Source organism: Ovis canadensis, chromosome 22 (genome assembly GCF_042477335.2).
Source record: "Ovis canadensis isolate MfBH-ARS-UI-01 breed Bighorn chromosome 22, ARS-UI_OviCan_v2, whole genome shotgun sequence".
NCBI lineage: Eukaryota > Metazoa > Chordata > Mammalia > Artiodactyla > Bovidae > Ovis > Ovis canadensis.
This window is the reverse complement of record NC_091266.1, coordinates 51,485,520-51,510,764: the sequence shown is the minus strand read 5'-3', so window position 1 is coordinate 51,510,764 and position 25,245 is coordinate 51,485,520. Positions and strand designations below refer to the sequence as shown.

The window sequence follows — 25,245 nt, the reverse complement described above, 5'->3', positions numbered from 1 at the left end:
CCTAATCCCTCCCAGCATCAGTCTTTTCCAATGAGTCAACTCTTCGCATGAGGAGGCCAAAGTATTGGAGTTTCAGCCTCAGCATCAGTCCTTCCAAAGAAATCCCAGGGCTGATCTCCTTTAGAATGGACTGGTTGGATCTCCTTGCAGTCCAAGGGACTCTCAAGAGTCTTCTCCAACACCGGTGCTCAGCTTTCTTCACAGTCCAACTCAAACATCCATACATGACCACTGGAAAAACCATAGCCTTGACTAGACGGACCTCTGTTGGCAAAGTAGTATCTCTGCTTTTGAATGTGCTATCTAAGTTGGTCATAACTTTCCTTCTAAGGAGTAAGCGTCTTTTAATTTCATGGCTGCAATCACCATCTGCAGTGATTTTGGAGCACAAAAAATAAAGTTTGACACTGTTTCCACTATTTCCCATCTATTTCCCATGAAGTGATGGGACCGGATGCCATGATCTTTGTTTTCTGAATGTTGAGCTTTAAGCCAACTTTTTCACTCTCCTCTTTCACTTTCATCAAGAGGCTTTTTAGTTCTTCTTCACTTTCTGCCATAATGGTGGTGTCATCTGCATATCTGAGGTTATTGACATTTCTCCCGGCAATCTTGATTCCAGCTTGTGCTTCTTCCAGCCCAGTGTTTCTCATGATGTACTCTGCATATAAGTTAAATAAGCAGGGTGACAAAATACAGCCTTGACGTACTCCTTTCCTGATTTGGAACCAGTCTGTTGTTCCATGTCCAATTCTAACTGTTGCTTCCTGACCTGCATACAGGTTTCTCAGGAGGCAGGTTAGGTGGTCTGGTATTCCCATCTCTCTCAGAATTTGTGGATCACAGTTTGTTGTGATCCACACAGTCAAAGGCTTTGGTATAGTCAATAAAGCAGAAATAAATGCTTTTCTGGAACTTTCTTGCTTTTTCTGTGATCCAGTGGATGTTGGCAATTCGATCTCTGGTTCCTCTGCCTTTTCTAAATCCAGCTTGAACATCTGGAAGTTCACGGTTCATGTATTGCTGAAGCCTGGTTTGGAGAATTTTGAGCATTACTTTACTAGCATGTGAGATGAGTGCAATTGTGTGGTAGTTTGAGCATTCTTTGGCGTTGCCTTTCTTTGGGATTGGAATGAAAACTGACCTTTTCCAGTCCTGTGGCCACTGCTGAGTTTTCCAACTTTGCTGGCATATTGAGTGCAGCACTTTCACAGCATCATCTTTCAGGATTTGAAATAGCTCCACTGGAATTCCATCACCTCCACTAGCTTTGTTTGTAGTGATGCTTTCTAAGGCCCACTTGACTTCACATTCCAGGATGTCTGGCTCTAGATGAGTGATCACACCATTGTGATTATCCGGGTTGTGAAGATCTTTTTTTGTACAGTTCTTCTATGTATTCTTGCCACCTCTTCTTAATATCTTCTGCTTCTGTTAGGTCCATATCATTTCTGTCCTTTATTGAGCCCATCTTTGTATGAAGTGTTCCCTTGGTATCTCTAATTTCCTTGAAGAGATTTCTAGTCTTTACCATTCTGTTGTTTTCCTCTATTTCTTTGCATTGATTGCTGAGGAAGGCTTTCTTATCTCTCCTTGCTATTCTTTGGAACTCTGCATTCAGATGCTTATATCTTTCCTTTTCTCCTTTGCTTTTCACTTCTCTTCTTTTCACAGCTATTTGTAAGGCCTCCCTAGACAGCCATTTTGCTTTTTTGCATTTCTTTTTCATGGGAATGGGTTGATCCCTGTCTCCTGTACAATGTCACAAACCTCCGTCCATAGTTCATCAGGCACTCTATCTATCAGATCTAGTCCCTTAAATCTATTTCTCACTTCCACTGTATAATCATAAGATTTGATTTAGGTCATACCTAATGATCTAGAGGTTTTCCCTACTTTCTTCAATCTACGTCTGAATCTGGCTATAAGGAGTTCATGATCTGAGCCACAGTCAGCTCCTGGTCTTGTTTTTGCTGACAGTATAGAGGTTTTCCATCTTGGCTGCAAAGAATATAATCAATCTGATTTCGGTGTTGACCATCTGGTGATGTCCATATGTAGAGAATGGACATAATGTGGTCCACTGGAGAAGGGAATGGAAAACCACTTCAGTATTCTTGCCTTGAGAACCCCATGAACAGTATGAAAAGGCAAAATGATAGGATACTGAAAGAGGAATTCCCAGGTCAGTTGGTGCCCAATATTGGAGATCAGGGGAGAAATAACTCCAGAAAGAATGAAGGGATGGAGCCAAAGCAAAAACAACACCCAGTTATGGATGTGACTGGTGAAAGAAGCAAGGTCCGATGCTGTAAAGAGCAATATTGCATAGGAACCTGGAATGTTAGGTCCGTGAATCAAGGCAAATTGAAAGCGGTCAAACAAGAGATGGCAAGAGTGAATGTTGACATTCTAGGAATCAGAGAACTAAAATGGACTGGAATGGGTGAATTTAACTCAGATGACCATTATATCTACTACTATGGGCAGGAATCCCTTAGAAGAAATGGAGTAGCCATCTAGTCAACAAGAGTCCAAAATGCAATACTTGGATGCAATCTCAAAAACGACAGAATGATCTCTGTTCATTTCCAAGGCAAACCATTCAATATCACAGTAATCCAAGTCTATGCCCCAACCAGTAACGGTGAAGAAGCTGAACGGTTCTATGAACACCTACAAGACCTTTTAGAACTAACACCCCCAAAAGACGTCCTTTTCATCATAGGGGATTGGAATGCAAAAGTAGGAAGTCAGGAAACACCTGGGTAACAGGCAAGTTTGGCCTTGGAATATGGAATGAAGCAGGGCAAAGGCTAATAGAGTTTTGCCAAGAGAACGCACTGGTCATAGCAAACACCCTCTTCCAACAACACAAGAGAAGACTCTACACATGGTCTGCCACTAGTCAATTGCAACTAATCTTTAGATTGTGGAATGTGACTGTCTCCCTATCTCCCATACCATGCTAAGTCACTTCAGTCATGTCTGACTCTATGGAACCCTATAGACTGTAGCCCACCAGGCTCCTCTGTCCATGGGAATCTTTGGGCAAGAATACTGGAATGGGTTGCCTGTGCCCTCTTCTAGGAGATCTTCCTGATCCAAGGATCAAATCTGCATCTCTTATGTCTTCTGCATTGGCAGGTGGATTCTTTAACACTAGCGCTACCTGGGCACTTTCATTAGGGAAGAGATGTGGTCATAATTCAAAACAATGGTTTTCATGGCATTCAAAGTGCCTCAATTCGCTGAATATAAATTGGTAAAACTTTTCTGAAGAGCAACTTGACAATATTTATTGAAAACTTTTAAAAAAAGGTTCATACCTACCAGTTTCAGAACTAATACTGTATCCTTAGGAAGTAATCAGAGATTTGGAAAAAAAAATTACATAAGAATCTTTATCATGGCATTATTTACAATACTCTACCCTCCCCCAACCCCTGCCAAAGAGCAGCAGCAGCTGCCTGGGGACAACATAAATAGCCAAGAAGAGGAGAATAATTAAGATGTTTATGATACATCCATAAAATCCCATATTATACAGTCATTAAAATTGTTTTTGAAGAATTTTTAATGACACAGAGAAATACTCATTATATAACATTCAGTAAAAAGGCAGAATATAGGACTTCATGAGAAATGATACCACTTATGTAAAATGAAAAGAAATCTAAATGTGTCTCAAGTCCTCAGAGGAAACATATCTTTTGTTGGTTATCTCTGAGTTGTAAGATTTTGGTTACTCTTTTCCAAATTTTCCAAAATGAAAAGATACTAATTTTATAGTAAAAAATGAAAGGAATACTATAGAAAAGATATAAGAAATACTATAGAAAAGATACTAATTTTATAATCAGAAAACCAACCAATAAGATAAGTACCCATGAGCTACAGGGAGGACTGGCAGTGTTTGTGAGGTGTTGGTGACGGTGGTGGCGATGGTGGGAAGCAGTGGAGGTGAGCTGCAAAAGAGAAATGAGACCCCCTTTTTCAGAAGAAACATCACAGTGCCCCTTCACCCTCTTCCACTTGCTCAGTCCTCAGCAGCTGTGTGTGTGGGTGTGTGTTCACATGTATACACACATGTACAGACATCTGACCACCAATCTTGTGTAACTCTTTCCTAAAACGATACAAGATACATAAAACCTCTAGCTCAATCAGTGCTCCTCATTTCCTTCCTTCCTCTGTCTTTACAAGTTAAATCCTTGTATTGGAAAGAACATGAATCGAGATGAGCAGGATTTGGGCATTGGAGGCGGTCCTAAGATGGTGGAGGAATAGGACGGGAAGACCACTTTCTCCCTCACAAATTCCTCAAAAGAACATTTCAACGCTGAGCAAACTCCACAAAACAACTTCTGAATGCTGGCAGAGGACATCAGGCAACCAGAAAAGCAGACCATTGTCTTCGAAAACAGGTAGGAAAAAATATAAAAGACGAAAAGAGAGACAAAGGAGGTGGGGAGGGAGCTCTGTCCCGGGAAGGGAAGCCTGTCCCGGGAAGGGAATTTTAAGAAGAGAGGTTTCCAAACACCAGGAAACACTCTCCCTGCCGAGTCTGTGGTGAGCCTTGGAAACACAGAGGGCAACATAACAGGAAGGAAAAATAAATAAATAATTAAAACCAGCAGATTACAAGCCCAATAGTAACTCCCCCAGCGGAAAAGCAGCACAGACGCCTGCATCCACCACTAGCAAGTGGGGGCAGGGCAGGGACGCGTGGGAGGCGTGGGCTGCAGTGCTTTGTAAGAATCAGGCAGGAATGCCCCACGCGCAACCAGAACGATCTAACTTGGGCTAGCAAACCAGACTGTGGGATAGCTACCAAGCGAAAAGCTCGAACATAAGACACCACCAGGACCGCGCACAGAACAAAGGACGGACGGAAAAAGCCGGCTGCAGACCATCCCCCGCCGGGGACAGGCAGCCAGAGCCGTAAGGGCTGGAAAGGGGCAATTGCAGCCCCGGAGAGACTCTACCTACCAAACTGCAAGCAGGCTTCTTTGCTAAGACTTCTGGGGGTGCTGGACAGTCACCATCTGCCTCACAATGGGCGCCAGCGGTACACCCAGAAAACTGAGCAGCAGAGGCAGAAAAGGCGACAAGTTGCAACGATCGCGCTCGCCAAACTCCTGAGCTACCCGGACCTGGGAAGGGCACAAAACGCAGTCCCAACCGAATCTGAGCCTCTGAGGGCTACCTGAGCGCTGAACCTGAGTGGCTTAGACCGGGGAGGTGCACGCAGCCTAGGGCCAGTCTCAGGCGGTTCCCGGCTGAGCATCGTAGAGCCCGAGCGGTTTGTGCGCCGCAAGAAGGGACAGGTCAAGCGGGGCTGAGACACTGTGTGCACACGACAGTGCTATTTGTTTGCAGCATCCCCCCCTCCCCACAGCGCGACTGAACTAGTGAGCCTAAAAAACCAGCAAACAGAAGAAGTTAAACAGAGGGAACCGCCTTGGAAGTGACCCCACACTGCCCACATCAGAGAAGGGCCAGATATATCTTTACTATTTTTAAAATCATTCCTTTTTTTTTCTTGCCTTTTTTTTACCTCCTTTTTTTTTTTAAATTGTTAAGCCTTCTATCTCTCCTCTAATTTTTATTTCTATAACCTACTATTACTATTCAAAAAAAAAAGACTATTTTTTTTTAAGGCAAACACCATATATAGTCTTTATGTGGTGTGGTTGGAGTTTTTTAATAATTCTTGTGGCTTTTTCTTTCTTTTTTTTTTCTTTTCTTTTTTCTTTTTTCCTTCTGCTTCTTTTCTTTAATATTGTATTTTTGAAAACCCAACCTCTACTCTAGATTTTTAATCTTTGCTTTTTGGTTTTTGTTGTCAATTTTGTACATTTAAAAACCCAAACTTCACTACCCAATTTTACCTGAGAGCGAGATTACTGGCTTGACCACTCTCTCCTCCTTTGGACTCTCCTTTTTCTCCACCAGGTGGCCTCTGTCTCTTTCCTCCCCCATCTCTTCTCTATCCAACTCTGTGAATTGTTGTGTGTTCCAGACGGTGGAGAACACCTAAGGAACTGGTTACTGGCAGGATTTGTCTCTCTCCTTTTCATTCCTCTCTCTTATCCTCCTGGTCACCTCTGTCTACTTCCTCCCTCTCCTCTTCCCTGTATAACTCCATAAATACCTCTGAGCGGTCCAGACTATGGAGCACACATAAGGAAGTGACTACTGGCTAGCTTGCTCTCTCCTCTTTTGATCTCACCACATCTCATTCCAGTCACCTCTACCTACCCCCTCCCTCTTCTCTTCTCCATGTAACTCAGTGAACCCCTCTGGGTGTCCCTCAATGTGGAGAAACTTTTCATCTTTAACCTAGATGTTTTATCATTGGTGCTGTATAGATGGAGAAATCTAGAGGCTACTGTAAAAATAAAACTGAAAACCAGAAGCAGGAGGCTTAAGCCCAAAGCCTGAGAACATCAGAGAACTCCTGAATTCAGGGAACATTAAGCAGTAGGAGCTCATCAAACGCCTCCATACCTACACTGAAACCAAGCTCCACCTAAGGGCCAACAAGTTCCAGAGCAAGACATACCACGCAAATTCTCCAGCAACACAGGAACACACCCCTGAGCTTCAATATACAGGCAGCTCAAAGCTACTCCAAAACCTTTGACGTCTCATAACCCATTACTGGTCACTCCACTGCACTCCAGAGAGAAGAAACCCAGCTCCACCCACCAGAACTCCAACACAAGCCTCCCTAACCAGGAAACCTTGACAAGCCACTGATACAACCCCACCCACAGTGAGGAAGCTCCATAATAAAGAGAACTCCACAAATTACCAGAATATTAAAAGGCCACCCCAAACACAGCAATATAACCAAGATGAAGAGACAGAGGAATACTCAGCAGGTTAAGGAACAGGAGAAATGCCCACCAAACCAAACAAAAGAGGAAGAGATAGGGAATCTACCTGAGAAAGAATTCCGAATATTGATAGTGAAAATGATCCAAAATCTTGAAATCAAAATGGAATCACAGATAAATAGCCTAGAGACAAGGACTGAGAAGATGCGAGAAAGGTTTAACAAGGACCTAGAAGAAATCAAAAAGAGTCAATATATAATGAACAATGCAATAAATGAGATCAGAAACACTCTGGAGGCAACAAATAGTAGAATAACAGAGGCAGAAGATAGGATTAGTGAAATAGAAGATAGAATGGTAGAAATAAGTGAATCAGAGAGGAAAAAAGAAAAATGAATTAAAAGAAATGAGGACAATCTCAGAGACCTCCAGGACAACATGAAACGCTCCAACATTCGAATTATAGGAGTCCCAGAAGAAGAAGACAAAAAGAAAGACCATGAGAAAATCCTTGAGGAGATAATAGTTGAAAACTTCCTTAAAATGGGGAAGGAAATAATCACCCAAGCCCAAGAAACACAGAGAGTTCCAAATAGGATAAACCCAAGGCGAAACACCCCAAGACACATATTAATCAAATTAACAAAGATCAAACACAAAGAATAAATATTAAAAGCAGCAAGGGAAAAACAACAAATAACACACAAGGCGATTCCCATAAGGATAACAGCTGATCTTTCAATAGAAACTCTTCAGGCCGGGAGGGAATGGCAAGACATACTTAAAGTGATGAAAGACAATAACCTACAGCCCAGATTACTATACCCAGCAAGGATCTCATTCAAATACGAAGGAGAAATCAAAAGCTTTACAGACAAGCAAAAGCTGAGAGAATTCAGCACCACCAAACCAGCTCTCCAACAAATTCTAAAAGATATTCTCTAGACAGGAAACACAAAAAGGGTGTATAAACCCGAACCCAAAACAATAAAGTAAATGGCAACGGCAACATACTTATCAATAATTACCTTAAACGTAAATGGGTTGAACGCCCCAACCAAAAGACAAAGACTGGCCGAATGGATACAAAAACAAGACCCCTCTATATGCTGCTTACAAGAGACCCACCTCAAAACAAGGGACGCATACAGACTGAAAGTGAAGGGCTGGAAAAAGATATTCCATGCAAATAGAGACCAAAAGAAAGCAGGAGTGGCAATACTCATATCCGATAAAATAGCCTTTAAAAGAAAGGCTGTCAAAAGAGATAAAGAAGGCCACTACATAATGATCAAAGGATCAATCCAAGAAGAAGATATAACAATTATAAATATATATGCACCCAATATAGGAGCACCACAATATGTAAGACAAATGCTAACAAGCATGAAAGGGGAAATTAACAATAACACAATAATAACGGGAGACTTTAATACCCCACTTACACCTATGGACAGATCAACTAAACAGAAAATTAACAAAGAAACGCAAACTTTAAATGATACATTAGACCAGTTAGACCTAATTGATATCTATAGGACATTTCACCCCAAAACAATGAATTTCACCTTTTTTTCAAGTGCTCATGGAACCTTCTCCAGGATAGATCACATCCTGGACCATAAATCTAACCTTGATAAATTCAAAAAAATCGAAATCATTCCAACCATCTTTTCTGACCATAATGCATTAAGATTAGATCTCAATTACAGGAGAAAAACTATTAAAAATTCCAACATATGGAGGTTGAACAACACACTTCTGAATAACCAACAAATCACAGAAGAAATCAAAAAAGAAATCAAAATATGCATAGAAACTAATGAAAATGAAAACACAACAACCCAAAACCTATGGGACACTATAAAAGCAGTGCTAAGAGGAGTGTTCATAGCAATACAGGCATACCTCAAGAAACAAGAAAAAAGTCAAATAAATAACCTAACTCTACAACTAAAGCAACTAGAAAAGGAAGAATTGGAGAACCCCAGAGTTAGTAGAAGGAAAGAAATCTTAAAAATTAGGGCAGAAATAAATGCAAAAGAAACAAAAGAGACCATAGCAAAAATCAACAAAGCCAAAAGCTGGTTCTTTGAAAGGATAAATCAAATTGACAAACCAGTAGCCAGACTCATCAAGAAGCAAAGAGAGAAAAATCAAATCAATAAAATTAGAAATGAAAATGGAGCGATCACAACAGACAACACAGAAATACAAAGGATCATAAGAGACTACTATCAGCAGTTGTATGCCAATAAAATGGACAACGTGGAAGAAATGGACAAATTCTTAGAAAAGTACAATATTCCAAAACTGAACCAGGAAGAAATAGAAAATCTTAACAGACCCATCACAAGCACAGAAATTGAAACTGTAATCAGAAATCTTCCAGCAAACAAAAGCCCAGGTCCAGACGGCTTCACAGCTGAGTTCTACCAAAAATTTCGAGAAGAGCTAACACCTATCCTACTCAAACTCTTCCAGAAAATTGCAGAGGAAGGGAAACTTCCAAACTCATTCTATGAGGCCACCATCACCCTAATACCAAAACCTGACAAAGATGCCACAAAAAAGGAAAACTACAGGCCAATATCACTGATGAACATAGATGCAAAAATCCTCAATAAAATTCTAGCAATCAGAATCCAATAACACATTAAAAAGATCATACACCATGACCAAGTGGGCTTTATTCCAGGGATGCAAGGATTCTTCAATATCTGCAAATGAATCAATGTAATTCACCACATTAACAAATTGAAAAATAAAAGCCATATGATTATCTCAATAGATGCAGAGAAGGCCTTTGACAAAATTCAACATCCATTTATGATAAAAACTCTCCAGAAAGCAGGAATAGAAGGAACATACCTCAACATAATAAAAGCTATATATGACAAACCCACAGCAAACATTATCCTCAATGGTGAAAAACTGAAAGCATTTCCCCTAAAGTCAGTCAGGAACAAGACAAGGGTGCCCACTTTCACCGCTACTATTCAACATAGTTCTGGAAGTTTTGGCCACAGCAATCAGAGCAGAAAAAGAAATAAAAGGAATCCAAATTGGAAAAGAAGAAGTAAAACTCTCATTGTTTGCAGACGACATGATCCTCTACATAGAAAACCCTAAAGACTCCACCAGAAAATTCCTAGAGCTAATCAATGAATATAGTAAAGTTGCAGGATATAAAATTAACACACAGAAATCCCTTGCATTCCTATACACTAATAATGAGAAAGTAGAAAAGGGAATTAAGGAAACAATTCCATTCACCATTGCAACGAAAAGAATAAAATACTTAGGAATATATCTACCTAAAGAAACTAAAGACCTATATTTAGAAAACTATAAAACACTAATGAAAGAAATAAAAGATGACACTAATAGATGGAGAAATATACCATGTTCATGGATCAGAAGAATCAATATAGTGAAAATGAGTATACTACCCAAAGCAATTTACAAATTCAATGCAATCCCTATCAAGCTACCAGCCATATTTTTCACAGAACTAGAACAAATAATTTCAAGATTTGTATGGAAATACAAAAAACCTCGAATTGCCAAAGCAATCTTGAGAAAGAAGAATGGAACTGGAAGAATCAACCTGCCTGACTTCAGACTATACTACAAAGCCACAGTCATCAAGAGAGTATGGTACTGGCACAAAGACAGAAATATAGATCAATGGAACAAAGTAGAAAGCCCAGAGATAAATCCACACACATATGGTCACCTTATCTTTGACAAAGGAGGCAAGAATATACAATGGAGTAAAGACAATCTCTTTAACAAGTGGTGCTGGGAAAAGTGGTCAACCACTTGTAAAAGAATGAAACTAGATCACTTTCTAACACTACACACGAAAATAAACTCAAAATGGATTAAAGATCTAAATGTAAGACCAGAAACTATAAAACTCCTAGAGGAGAACATAGGCAAAACACTCTCTGACATAAATCACAGCAGGATCCTCTATGATCCACCTCCCAGAATTCTGGAAATAAAAGCAAAAATAAACAAATGGGATCTAATTAAAATTAAAAGCTTCTGCACAACAAAGGAAAATATAAGCAAGGTGAAAAGACAGCCTTCTGAATGGGAGAAAATAGCAAATGAAACAACTGACAAACAACTAATCTCAAAAATATACAAGCAACTTATGCAGCTCAAGTCCAGAAAAATAAATGACCCAATCAAAAAATGGGCCAAAGAACTAAATAGACATTTCTCCAAAGAAGACATACGGATGGCTAACAAACAGATGAAAAGATGCTCAACATCACTCATTATTAGAGAAATGCAAATCAAACCACAATGAGGTACCACTTCACACCAGTCAGAATGTCTGCGATCCAAAAATCTGCAAGCAATAAATGCTGGAGAGGGTGTGGAGAAAAGGGAACCCTCTTACACTGCTGGTGGGAATGCAAACTAGTACAACCACTATGGAAAACAGTGTGGAGATTCCTTAAAAAATTGCAAATAGAACTGCCATATGACCCAGCAATCCCACTGCTGGGCATACACACTGAGGAAACCAGAATTGAAAGAGACACATGTACCCCAATGTTCATCGCAGCACTGTTTATAATAGCCAGGACATGGAAACAACCTAGATGTCCATCAGCAGATGAATGGATAAGAAAGCTTTGGTACATATACACAATGGAGTATTACTCAGCCGTTAAAAAGAATACATTTGAATCAGTTCTGTTGAGATGGATGAAACTGGAGCCGATTATACAGAGTGAAGTAAGCCAGAAAGAAAAACACCAATACCGTATACTAACACATATATATGGAATTTAGAAAGATGGCAATGATGACCCTGTATGCAAGACAGCAAAAAAGACACAGATGTGTATAGCGGACTTTTGGACTCAGAGGGAGAGGGAGAGGGTGGGATGATTTGGGAGAATGGCATTGAAACATGTATACTATCATGTAAGAATCGAATCACCAGTCTATGTCCTATGCAGGATACAGCATCCTTGGGGCTGGTGCACGGGGATGACCCAGAGGGATGTTGTGGGGAGGGAGGTGGGAGGGGGGTTCATGTTTGGGATTGCATGTACACCCGTGGTGGATTCATGTCAATGTATGGCAAAACCAATTTAAAAAAAAAAGAGAGAGAGAGAATATGAAGACTCAAGAGAATATACCACAGCCTTTGAAAGCAATTCAAAAGAGGAAGCCAAAACTTATTTTGAGCACTGGCAGTATGGTATGAAACCAATTGGCTTAGGAGTTAGAAGACATAGGGTCATATGCTATTTCTGCCAATAATAAGCTGTACTGCCTTGGGCAAACCGTGGGCCTTCTTTAGGGCTTCTGTCTTTGTACGTAAAATTAGAGGGACAGAATGTATGAATGCATTCGCTAATTCTTTCATTCAGCTAAAGTGTTGAGGGCCTGTTGCGTCAGGCGCTGTACTGGACATTCAGGACACTATGATAAAGGTAGATGGTGCTCATCTAGGTAAGATGAGCATGGAGCTCAGTCTAGGTAAATGAGTGGGTCCCAGAAAGCGATAGTTCACCAAATTGCCCCCATTAAGAGAGATGGGGGTCACTGGTGACCTCAGTAGGACAGATTTAATAGAGAAATAGTTGCTGAACAGTGGGCTGCGGAGTAAATGAAAATGTGATAATAGACACTAAGCATGAATTTCAGCTGAGAAGATGAACAAGGAATGGCAAGAGCTTGAGTGAGTTTCAGTCTCATAGTAGTAGTAGTGAAAGTTGCTCAGTTGTGTCCGACTCTTTGCGACCCCATGTCCATGGAATTCTCCAGGCCAGAATGCTGGTGTCAGTAGCCTTTCCCTTCTCCATGGGCTCTTCCAAACCCAGGGATTGAACCCAGGTCTCCCGCATTGCAGGCGGATTCTTTACTAGCTGAGCCACAAGGGAAGCCCTTCAGTCTCATAGCCCTCTCCATTTCTAAAATACCAAGATTCATATCACTCAGGTAGGTATATTTAACCTTCCAAGGTAACAGCCTTGAAGGGAGCAGCAACCAATTCAATGCATCAGCTCTAGTATGTTTGTATAAAAATCAATCACGCAGTGGCTACGTTCCAAATACTAAAAGGAAATTAAGATCTGGAAATTATTGTGGTGAAAACCTGGATAGTCTCAATGGGTGGATATATTTAAAAATATGAGACGGGCTCTGCACAAGACAGAGGGCTGAACAAAATGAACTCAAGTTGTCTGATCCTGTTATGCTAATGATAGTGAGCTAGGAAAGGAGGAAAGAGGGCCAGTTCAGGGAGGAACAAGCATACCAGGAACCCTAAGCTGCCTGCCAGGCTCCTGTTTCCAGTAAGCAGGCTTTGACCTTGTCTCTACCATTCTTTCGCTACTAAAGATGGTGTAAATAAATGGAAGCTTCCTCTGATTATATGACATTAGAGAGATGTTACTGCTTATGCAGTTGGTTGCTTAAAATCCCTGGATGTATAATCAAGATGACATTAAAGCCAACAAGTGACAATGTGGAATTCTGTTGTTCTAAGAAAATGCAACAGTGGAACTGAATTTTATAAAACAGCTAACATTTGCAATTAGAATTTCTAGTGATCCTTATATTACCAGTTTAATGCTAATATTTTTTTAAAAAACAATATGTCTTTATTTTTTAAGGGATTTTTTTTTCTGTGTGAAAATGTAGGGATTTCAGAAAGGCAATTACATGAATCTTTGTGGTCAGAATTCAGAGGTACTATGGTAAAGGTTTGGAGGTACTTTTTCATTAGCATTTTATCGATAGGACCAATTAGTCTAAGCAAGCCTGAAACTCCCAGGATTTCCTGAAACTGACACCTGTGCCTTTCTTAAGCTGGTGGTGATACACATGATGTAAATTTACCAATTACAAGACAGAGATGGGTGTGCATCGGCAGTGGTGGAGCCTTGGGTTTGAATCTCAAGTACTCTGGGACAAAAGATAACCTAATGTTTGATCTCTGAAGCACTCTTTAAAATTCCTCCTTTCTTTTGGCTCTCTCTTTTTTTTTTTTAAGTGATAAACTAGAGCAAATTAAATGTAAGCTTAATATATATCATGTGCCTTTTTCCTGTCTTAGTTTTCTAGGCTGTATTTAATATTTCCCTGTCAGGGATGCATTAGAGTATAGGGATTAAAGGTATTAGCTCTATAGACAATGGGCAAGAATGGGAACTTCAATTTTCCTAACTTGGTAAAATACACACACACACACACACACACACACACACACTCAGCATCTAATAGGATTGTTACAAGATTAAGTGAGAAAATATAAGAAAACAATTATTATAGCCACTACAGACACATAGGGGCTTCCCTGGTGGCTCAGACAGTAAAGAATCCACCTACAATGTGGGAAACCTGGGTGAGATCCCTGGGTTGGGAAGATCCCCCGGAGGAGGGCATGGCAGCCCACTCCAATATTCTTGTCTGGAGAATCCCTGTGGACAGAGGAGCTTGGTGAGCTACAGTCACGGGGTCGCAGAGTCAGACATGACTGAGAGGCTAAGCACAGCACAGCACAGACACATAGTAAGTATCCAATAAATAATGTTCTCAGTTTTGTGCGTTTGTGTGTCTGCTCACTTTGTACATTTACATAGCCTACCAAAAAATTTTTTAAATTGAGAAGAATCAATAATAGTAATGACATTTGCTTTAGAAGCTTTACCCTCTATAATTGTTGATTACAACAAGTCCGTGTCAACATAGTTTAAGAATGTTTCTAATAGAAAGAACTTCTTAGTCTCAACATGATCTTGAGCTGTTTAATTATTTCAAACATTTTCAAGATTTTCACCAAAAATATGATAATGTGTGTTAAGTACAAATAATTCAGTGAATGAGTACCATCTTGCTTTAAGCTTTCATTACCTTTGCTCCTCCTGCGGCATCAGCAGTTCTATACTTTCTAACTTACCCATTAAATGTGATTTGAAGACGGAAGGCAGAATTAGAGGAAAAAAATCCACAAGTTACTTAAAAGTTAGTATTTTAAGAGTAAGGCATTCTAATGGACAAAATAAAAGATGAGCACATAGTTCAAAGATCAGGGAACAATTCAAGAGACTAGCACAGGGACACACATGACATTTTCACTGTGTCCAATATGTGAGCAAGTGGACTGGCAGATGGGACCTCAGAGACTGCAACATGCGGCAACTCCCAAACAGGTCACGCAGACCCAGCTCTAAAATCAGCTCTACAACTTGCTTGCTCTAAAATCTTTGGCAAGTAAAACATTTCTGGCAAGTATAAAGCTTTTCTGAAGCTTGGTTTCTTTAGCTGCAACACAGGCAAGATTCCCCTATGGGTTGTAGTAAGAAAATGAAATACACAACTACACCCCCAGAGATAGTGACTGTACAAGGCAGGTACTCAGTAAATTTAATTCTGTTATTTATATACCATACATTGAGTTTTCATTTATATGTTAACATATCATGAAATGGCTAGATAGACTTTCACTAAATTTGGAGGTATGTTTGGGATGGCCTGACTTAAGATACACTGTGGAGTCCAGACAAGACTCACTTTGGAAACTGAGGAGAAGCTTCAAAGACTGTGATACCCATTTTCTTGAAAGGCTGAAACTGAGGCATGCAAAGTTCATGTGGCTGTTGACTGGGAGAGGTCATGTGTGCAGACAGAACTGCTTTCAAAATCTGAGCCCCAGACTGAAAGTCAAAGATACTCCCAACTGAGTTGTGACAGCAGACTTGCGATTGTGTGCATGCGTGTTCAGTCACGCACACAATCAGTTGCGTCTGACCCTTTGTGACCCCCCCCTGCCAGGCTCCTCTGTCCATAGGATTTCCCAGGCAAGAGTACTGGAGTGGGTTGCAATGCCCTCCTCCAGGGGATCTTCCCGACCCAGGGATCGAACCTGTATCTCCTGTACTTCAGGCAGATTCTTTACCCATTGAGCCACATGGGAAGCTCCAGGTTTGTGATTAAGCTGCTCCTTATCTGGGCAACTCTGTGTAGCATTTTCTAGGATAAGAAGCAGCGATGCTCCTGATGATGATCAATCATTTTTTTCAAGGAGCAGCCATGAAAATGATCATATTGAACATTTCTTCTCTCCTGCCAGAGCTTCTTGGCATGCTAGCAGATTGGCCAAAAAGTTTGTTCAGGTTTTTCTGTATGATCTTTTGCAAAATTTACTAGCTACCTGGATATTTGCTTATATTTCTTTATTTCTTACATAAAGGAGAGCATACTCGGGCTATTCTTTTGCAGTTTATATTTTTCACTTAATAATATATCCTGGAAACAATCTCACATCAGTATAGTGATCTTCCTCATTCTTTTTTCACTGATGCATTATGCTCCATTTGTGGATGTATCATAATTTATTTTACTACTTCCCTAGTATGGTTATTTAACTTGAATGAACTTTTTTGGCCAACCGCAAATTTTTTTTTCTCATTCTGCCACCAGTCCCTACTTTGCTAGATTCTGTGCAGGACCATTTTCAGAATTTCTACCCAGAGAAATCTGAGTCCTCAGTGTTCCTAAGTGTGTGTGTACGCCTATGCAAGTGCATGTACGTCTGTGTGTGTGCATGTGTGTGTATGTGTGAACTCAAAGGCATAAGGACCATCAATACGTATTATCTATTCTTAATCCACTGTTTCTCTGGTTAAAACTCCAAAGAACACAGTCATAGTAAACAGCTTACATTCTAGAACACATTGAGGATAGTTTATAAGTAAATGGAGACACACATACATTTTCGGTTAAATAAGCTCTTGGGTGCTAGCACAGCAACCATATAGCCAAGTAAATATAATTTCTATGAGAAAATATAGCCTGTCATCTGTAGGTTAACTTTTGGAAGGGAGCTATGCTCACTACTATACCACCAACACGGGCTATGGATTAATTTTTGGGATGTGACCCATTTGAAGAAGAGGCCTGAAAAATGCTTTTTACTAATGTTTCACTTTGAAATAATTTTAAACTTACAGAAAAGTTACAAAGAATTAGAGTTCTCATTTGCCTTTCATTCAGCTTCTCTAATGATAACATTTTACATAATTACAGAATAATTGTCAGAACCAGAAAATGAACATTGACATAATACTGTTCAGCAATCGGCAGACCTTATTCAAATTTCACCAGTTTTCCTGCTAACATTTTATTTCCGTCTCAGGATTTAGTTCAAGATCTCACTGCGTGTAATGTCATTAGTCTCTAATCTGTGTTAATTCCTCAGTCTTTCTTTGTCTTTCGTGATCTTGACACTTTTGAAGAGTTCTGGTCAGTTTGTTTTATAGACTGTTCCTCAATTTGAATTTGTCTGATCTTTTCTCATGATTACACTGGTGTTACACATTTAACAAGAACCCTTTGGAAGTGACATTTTGCTCTTTTCAGTGCAGGTATATCAGGAGGTATACAATTTCTATGCTTTATTACCAGTGATATTAACCTTAATCATTTGGATAAGGTCATGTCTTCTACAGTTTTCTATGATAAATGTATGATTTTCCAATTTGTAATTAATAAATGCCTTGTGGGACTATGTAATATCAATACTTTGAGGCTATGCAAGTATACAGTTTATATTATATATTCTCCCATTAATTTTAATTCCATCAGTGGTTCTTGCCTGCAATAATTACTACTCTAGTATTTATCTAATGATCATTTTCATATTTTCCTTATTTTCTATATACTCATTAACTGAAATTCCACTGTAAGGAAGAGATCCCCTTCTCTCTTATTTATTTATTTATTCATAATTGAAGAAATTTTATTCAGTTTTAATTTAAAATTAAATAAATTTTATTTATTCAATTATGAATAAAGAACTATTCAATAGTCTACACAACTATGTTAATGTAGACTTACAGATATTTAATTTATTTTTTGAGTTATAATCCAATAGTATACTTATTTATTTTTTTGTTCAAGTTGTTCTAGCTTTGACAATTGGGTGCTCCTGCACGTGGGCTTCTGTATCATTTCAACATGTCGTTATAATTTTTTGAACACTTACTTTCTGGGATCAGATGTTCTATTTCAACTGCATTCTTCCTTCCTAGCCTTGGAGTCAATCATTTCTTCAAAAAGCCCCGGTTCCTTTTATTGAAAAATGGTGTTAAGAAACCAAGAGATGGGTGCTAGGAGTGTTCGCTGCTACTGAAATATCACTGCTTCCAGGCCCTCTCAGTGGACACAGCTAGGAAACATACATATGTATACTAACCCACTGATACACATCTCTATTTCTATTTTAATCTACCTGTATGTGAATGAGTCTATGCAGATCCCTCAAATACCAGTACCACAGGATTCATTCTACCCTTCTTACTTTCCTCGTATCTGTTTTTCTCTGAAATTGAGAGAATTAGCTCTCATTATCCACACCATATTTGCTTCTTTGTTCAATCCTTGAAGGGAAGTGAAGTGAAGTTGCTCAGTCGTGTCCGACTCTTTGCAACCCCATGAACTGTAGCCTAGCAGGCTCCTCAGTCCATGGAATTTCCAGGCAAGAATACTGGAGTGGGTTGCCATCCTTGCACAGACATAAAGTCATGTCAGAATTGCTAACTCAGGCCCCTGTTTCCAGAAGAAACAAATGTGCTAATCATAGTTCAGTGTGTATTTTTCTCTTTGCATTTAGCCTTACTCTGTACAGTCAAAATATTATTTTCTAAAATTACATAGGTTGTTCTTTTCTTCCCTATCCCCTCAGTGTAGTTATGCTATTCATTTGTAAAGCATTTAAGTTCATTTTCCACTGTTCATATTCCGTTTTGGGTTCTCCATCTCCCAATTTGATTTATTTATTAGGTATGTGAAACATTAGAGTGTTTCCAAGAGTCAGAGGTTTGTAAAAAGGTCCACTCAAAGAAATGTCTCTTCGTCCTCATCCCTCTTCCCCCCTCTCTCACTCCCCCATTTTAAACTCCATTCTCACTTTACTTTCTGTAGGTAACCAATCTCATTAGTATCCTTCTTGTAATCTTTTGCAAAATTTAGTAGATTTTTATATATGTGATCAAATTTCTTTATTTGATGCTAAAGGACAGCATACTCTAATAACCTTTTGCAGTTTACATTTTCCACTTAATAATCTACCCTGGAAATAATCTCATATTAGTTCATAGAAAACTTCCTTATTCTTCTTTACTGATGCATTATACTCCATTTGTGGATGTATCATAATTTATTTTACTACTTCCCTACATATGGTCATTTAGGCTGTTCTTAATATTATGTGACTGCAAACAATGCTATTGGAGAAGAAAATGGCAACCCACTCCAGTGTTCTTGCCTGGAGAATCTTAGGGACAGCGGAGCCTGGGGGCTGCCATCTATGGGGTCACACAGAGTCGGATATGACTGAAGCGACTTAGCAGTAGCAAACAATGCTGAAATAATCAATGGCTGTGGATTTACATGTTGCTGGAGGTTTATTTTAGGGTACATTCTTAGACATGGGGCTGCTGGATCAAAAGAGTACAAGGGTAGCTTTCTTAGGTATTGTCAAATTCTCCCTCAGTAGGGCTGTACCAGTTTGCATTCTCATCAGCAATGTATTGTCATACTTATAAATTTTCACCAGCATGATAGGTGAGAAATGATATCTCAGGATTGTTTTAATTTGAATTTCTTAGAGATATTTTTAATGCAGATGGACAAAGGACATTGAGGGGAAGCTCAGATGGACAGACAAGACTGTCACAAAGAGATAAAACGGAACTTAGGAATGTCCTAACAAGGGATATATGTATACCTATGGCTGATTCTTGTTGAGGTTTGACAGAAAACAGCAAAATTCTGTAAAGCAATTATCCTTCAATTAAAAAAAAATAATAAATAATTAAATAAACAAAAGACTAAAAGTCACTTACGGAGCCTAGGAAAAGATGATGCTTCTGAAGCATTTGAGAAAGTTAAAAAAAGCTGTTTCCGAAGTGCTAAAGAAAGTGAAAAGCACTAATGCAAAGACTGAAGTGACCCAATGGAGATATAAAGGGAAACAGAACATTATCTGTAGTGCATAAGATAGGCTTAAAAAGACTGACTTATTTCCACATGAAAGATAAAAGGCTAAAAAGTTATGCTCTGAGACTTCCTTGGTGTCCAGGGGTTAAGACTCTGCTTTCCAATGCAGGGGGTGAGGGTTCAATCCTTGGTCAGGGAAACAACATCCCATAGGCTGTGGGGTACAGCCAAAAATTTAAAAAAACAAAATGTAATACGCATTAAAAAAATTTTTTTTAAATATGCTTAAAGCAGACTTGAAGTCTTAGAAAAATCTGTCTCAACAATAACTGTGATCTAAAAACCAGCAACAAGGGATGTAAAAGCCATGTAGCGCAGCAAGATTAGGAGAGACTGAATATGGATGGTTGGGACAGCAAAGCAGCGTATGGTGACCCACCTCGGCCATGGAGTCCTGGGTAGGGACTCTGATCTACTTAAAGCATCAAGAATGAAGAAGAGCTTATGAAATATTCAGTTTTAAGAATAGGCAAAAAGGATGGTTTAGAAATGATCAAACAATGACTATATGAATGATCAAACCATCCAAGTGGGATTTTTATATGTGGGAAAAAAATAACAAAACACCCAAAGAAATCTGTCAAATCATATTGCAAAATGAGTCACCTGACCTGTGACAAACAGGCCTCCAGAATGAGGCTGAAGTGATAGTCCTGGTCAGCAGTGACGAAGCAGTCATTTTAATTTCAGCAAAGTTCTCAATTCTATTTCACAAGCCAAAATTTAGACCAGAGATTAAGGAGGCTTTAAGAAAAAAAAAAAAAAACCTAAGAAGTCTTTAGCATGAATTTATATTAAGGTAGAAATAACAAGCACATGGATAAAATGCAATCAGGAAGTATGAATTCATAGGTAGCTTAAGAGCTGGACTCTGGGAAGTTAGCACCAATAAGGACGAGTAAGTAGGGGAAAGAAGGAAAATAACTAGGCAGATATTAATATACTGCGTTTCTTTTATGCTCTAAGCATCACTTAGCCCCTGAAGATATAATGATAAATAAAGGGGAAATCCCTGCCTTTAGCTTATCTGGGAAGAACAGGGACAGTGTAACAAAATTTTTATAGTAGTACATTAAAAAAAAAAAACGTAGTGGACTGAAAATGGGCAGAGATGGGGACAAGTCTCACAGAGGAGGTGACCACTGAATAAGAAAGTCTGTTGGTGGAAAGGGTAGGCGTGTGTATTAGAGGACAGTTCAGGCAGAAGGACCAGTACTTGTGAAGGGACAGAGGTATGGTGGATCCGTAACAAGTGGTATTTTAAAAGTCATGTTGGACTCCAGGGAGGCACTTAACATCTCCTTAAAATCATCATATTTGCAAATAACACAAATGGGGACAGTATGAGAATAGTGTTTGGAATGACATGATGAAGCTTCCAAAATAACCCTGAAACCTCAGAGAAATGAACTGAAAATCACTGCTCCCTTTTCTTGTGCAAGAAAAGTAGCAGGCATAAATACAAAATGCCGAATGGCAGAAAAGGTTAGGAGCGGCAGAGAAGTTCCAATGAACTATAAAGTCGGGAAGTAACCAGTGAACAGGGCAGTTCATTTCACGAGAGGGTCAGGCACCAACAAACAAACAGGAGTCAAGCCAGAGAAGCTTTTTGGATTCTAGCATTGGTTCTGCTGTGTAATAAATATTGGATTCCAAGGAAGACCAATCAGGTAAACCTAGGTATGCTCATCTGTCAAAGGGAAAGAATTCCCTCTGTGTGTGTGCTCAGTCATGTCCTACTCTTTGTGACCCCATGGACTGTAGCCCACCAGGCTCCTCTGTCCATGAGATTTTTCAGGCAAGAATACTAGAGTGGGTTGCCATTTCCTTCAAACCCCTGTCTCCTGTGTCTCCTGCACTGTAGGTAGATTCTTTACCTGCTGAGCCCTTGGAGAGGTTCTTAAGCCAGTAATATCTGGGAAGGTTGAAGAGCATTCTAAGAGTCATAAGGTGACCTAAGCTGGAAGTCCTAAGGCAGGGTGTCCTATATTGAACCTGAACTGAAGGCTGGGAGGTGATCTCCAAACTGCTTTCTACCACCCACGTGATAGATGATTATAAGGAAAACAATCAGCTGCTCTCTATTTCTGGGAAAATGAGAACAAGAAGAAAAAAAACAAAAGAAAATGGGATCAAACTGCAGTGTGAAGACTGTTAAATAATAGAATGAATTTGTCCCGGAAGTTATGGGTATGCCTTTTGGGAAAGTCTTTAGAAAAAATCTGTCTGTCCAAGATGGTTCTGGGCAGGGTCACCAGCTGTGGCTGCAAGCGGTTGGATGAGCCAGATGTCATTCCAGTGCCCTTCCTATCTCTGGTTTCTGCAGTTGTATAATCACGTGCATCAATGGAGTAATACCTAATTACCCCATTTATACACTTTATGTGTCTATTAATATGGACAACAGTTTCCTTTCTATTTTACTAGTAAAGTTTTGAATACAAATGTGACTCGGCCTCTCCCCATTACAGCTCTGCATTCAGAGCTAATTGCCTCACAGAACACTTAAGGAGTCATTTTTCATTATGATGGTGAGCAAAGGGAAGGCAGATGGCAGAGTCATGTTATTGATTTGATGATCCTTCCCTGGCTCCTTGAATAAATGGAGCTGAATGTTTGGTCATTGTATCCAGACTTTTAGAGCCTTCAAGGTTCAGTTCAAATTATATCAGACAGAAGGTTCATGGGGCAAAAATCCATTTATTCCTCCAAGGCTTCTAAACGATGATCCCAGGGACCATGTAGAACTCCTCAAACCACCTCCTGGGAGCCTGGTGGACTAATTTAGCCTCCCAGGTCTTAAGGAAAAGGATGAGCTCTCTCTTAAGTTTTGTTGGTACTTTAGCTGAACTTGCTGCCCATCAGTTAGGGATGTTGGCCCAATTCAGATGGGCTCTGCTAATTTGCAAATAAGGTGAGGGTAGGATGAACTGGGAGACTGGGATATACACACTGCTACATATAAAACAGATAACACTAATGAGAACCTACTTTATAGTACAGGGAACTCAGTGTTTTGTGGTGACCTAAATGGGAAGGAAATTCAAAACAGAGGGGATATTCCCTCTGATGTACAGCAGAAACTAACATAATATTGTAAAGTTACTCGATTCCAATAAAAAATAATTTAAAAAACTACCCTTATGGCAGAAAGTGAAGAGGAACTAAAAAGCCTCTTGATGAAAGTGAAAGAGGAGAGTGAAAAAGTTGGCTTAAAGCTCAAAATTCAGAAAACTAAGGTCATGGCCTCTGGTCCCATCACTTCATGGCAAATAGATGGGGAAACAGTGTCAGACTTTATTTTGGGGGGCTCCAAAATCACTGCAGATGGTGACTGCAGCCATGAAATTAAAAGACGCTTACTCCTTGGAAGGAAACTTATGACCAACCTAGATAGCATATTCAAAAACAGAGACATTACTTTGCCAACAAAGGTCCGTCTAGTCAAGGCTTTGGTTTTTCCAGTAGTCATGTATGGATGTAAGAGATGGACTATGAAGAAAGCTGAGCATGAAAGAATTGATGCTTTTGAACTGCGGTGTTGGAGAAGACTCCTGAGAGTCCCTTGGACTGCAAGGAGATCCAACCAGTCCATTCTAAAGGAGATCAGCCCTGGGATTTCTTTGGAAGGAATGATGCTACAGCTGAAACTCCAATACTTTGGTCACCTCATGAGAAGAGTTGACTCATTGGAAAAGATTCTGATGCTGGGAGGGACTGGGGGCAGGAGGAGAAGGGGACGACAGAGGATGAGATGGCTGGATGGCATCACTGACTCGATGGACATGAGTTTGAGTAAACTCCGGGAGTTGGTGATGGACAGGGAGGCCTGGTGTGCTGCGACATGGGGTCACAAAGAGTCGGACACGACTGAACGACTGAACTGAACTGAACTTAAAGTGAATGAAAGGAGGTAAATCATTCACTTTTCAGAAGCTATTAACTCTTTCCCTGAGAGCCCTTAGAGAAAGATGCTCTGGTGTTTAAGGCATTAATTAATTGTAATCAACATTTACCTTTTTTAGAATCACATTACTACTACTGCTGCCTGTTCCTCCACCGTTCATTAAAAACTAAGGCATAGCAAACTCACAAATACCTTTGGTCGATAGTAAAAGGTAGGATCTGGGACTAAATCAGCTAACAATATAACAGAATTTTGATGAAAACTTGGGTGTACTCTCACTGGATTTATTAAGGGACCACTGGTCCTCTGAAGTGGTCCTAAGAAAAACATTTACATGAGAAGACAGAATTCCGAGGACCCTTGAGCCACGTTTTCTTAGCATGTTGTCAGTTTGCTGGTAAGGAGATATATTTCCTCAGGTTACTTAATTCTCCTTTTTGGATCTAGGGAGTTCCTTTCTGTATGCCTTCTGGTAAGAAGTGTATTGTTATTTTTTTTTCCAGGTTATATTTTTCAACCTGGCTTAACGAACAGGAGGAAGAGCAAAGTCCCTTCCTGGTGAGGGATGCAGAGACTCTGGTTGTAGTTCCTGTTCAATGTTAACCCAAGACAATTCTCGCCCCAAATCTGGCTCTCCAGGTTTCCTCTGCAAAATGTGGGACAGAACTAAGTGATTTCTAAGGCCATTTCCAAAGTTCCAAAAAATTCTAAAATTCTCTGATACTCAGTTCAGTTCAGTTCAGTTCAGTCGCTCAGTCATGTCCGACTCTTTGGGACCCCATGAATCGCAGCACGCCAGGCCTCCCTGTCCATCACCAACTCCCGGAGTTCACTCAGACTCACATTTATCGAGTCAGGGATGCCATCCAGCCATCTCATCCTCTGTTGTCCCCTTCTCCTCCTGCCCTCAATCCCTCCCAGCATCAGAGTCTTTTCCAATGATACTCAGGCCACCCATCTATCCTTGTTAAATGCAGGCAGTAGCTTTCTGCTAAATTCCCCTAAACCTATGTAATGCAGGACTATTTAATTCATAATCAGCTAAAAGTAAAATGTCTTATTATTGGCATTTTTTAATATTCACCCTGGTGTTAGCTATCAAAAGAAATACCTATAAGGTCAGGGGTACTGATTAAGCTTTTGCAGTTTATTCATGCCCACAAAATTCTTATTTTGTTGTTTTTTTGCTTCAAAGGCAGCTTGCCTATTCCAAACAAATCTTGATTTTCCCCTTTGACTTTGTAAGTTGATTTGCTGAGTTGATATTTTTTCTTATTTTTCTCTTTGACCACAGTAATTATTTACCAGTCATTTCTAGAAATACCTGAAGGGGGGGCGGGCACGTGGGAAGAAAAAGAAAAAGAGAGAAATGTGTTGACCATGCTTTCAGTGCTGATGGTTTCATTTTTCGGGTCCATAAATTCTGACTTTTTATGTGAGTTTGTTTCTGATTAC

The 25,245-nt window shown here is 39.8% G+C and overlaps 1 protein-coding gene across 3 annotated transcripts in view; it reads right to left on the bottom strand.

Moving 5' to 3' along the window:
- Positions 1-25,245, bottom strand: part of ATRNL1 (attractin like 1) — an 809,337-nt gene that overhangs the window by 100,235 nt on the left and 683,857 nt on the right. The window lies entirely within an intron of this gene.